Source organism: Plasmopara halstedii (assembly GCF_900000015.1).
Source record: "Plasmopara halstedii genome assembly, contig: Scaffold_484, whole genome shotgun sequence".
Lineage (NCBI taxonomy): Eukaryota > Oomycota > Peronosporomycetes > Peronosporales > Peronosporaceae > Plasmopara > Plasmopara halstedii.
This window is the reverse complement of record NW_020187404.1, coordinates 10,715-11,446: the sequence shown is the minus strand read 5'-3', so window position 1 is coordinate 11,446 and position 732 is coordinate 10,715. Positions and strand designations below refer to the sequence as shown.

The 732-nt window shown below is 57.2% G+C and overlaps 1 protein-coding gene across 1 annotated transcript in view; it reads left to right on the top strand.

Annotated features, from left to right (window-relative positions):
* Positions 1-732, top strand: part of PHALS_10545 (Ca2 /calmodulin-dependent protein kinase, EF-Hand protein superfamily) — a gene marked incomplete at both ends in the record, with an annotated part of 3,181 nt that overhangs the window by 239 nt on the left and 2,210 nt on the right. The window lies entirely within an intron of this gene.

The following is a 732-nucleotide window of genomic DNA, read 5'->3' as shown; positions in this document are numbered from 1 at the left end:
GCCTCAACGAGGCTTGCGTGTCCGTTAGACACTGCGTTGGAAATAAACGACTTCCGTGTTCAATGTGCCCTGTGTCAATGGCACCGAAGTCTTCCGGTCTCGCTGGTTCCGACAGCGCTACGGGCAGAGTCCAGTTTCATCTCCCGCACACGGTGCCATGTCGGACCGTGTCTCCGCGGTATCGAGGGATGTACATCCTAGGCTCGATGAGCTCGAGCGTCGCGCTACGCGCACGTTAACGGTGACGAGTGAACTCGTTGGGAATGTGGAGGTGGTCGACTACGAGTCTGACACTCCTTTTACCGGATAGAGTGACGAGGAAGGCGAGCCGCACCAGCGGCGTGAGACGAGCCCTGCTCGCGCCTTGCGGACCCCATGTCCGCTTCCTGACTTCTCGTCACCTGAGGAAAGTGGTGTTTTCACCAATGACTTCGGTGAGGCACAGAAGCGGCAGCTGGAAGCTGCTCTTAAGGCGGCTCTGATGTTCGCGCCATCCACGGCCGGTCATTGACCCTCGTGTGGAATATGGCTTCCGCCCGGCGGATCCCGCTGTGGAAGCGAAGGATATGGTAACTCGATCGTTTTTTTTCCACATCATCAGGCCCCGGTCATTACGGAAGATGGGCTTTCCGAACGAAAAGCTCTTTGAGCTCGTTTCTTGGCTCCACAACAATTGTTGGAAATGCACCCGGAACCCAGGTGCGGCTTGCATGTAACCCACACGCAACCCAC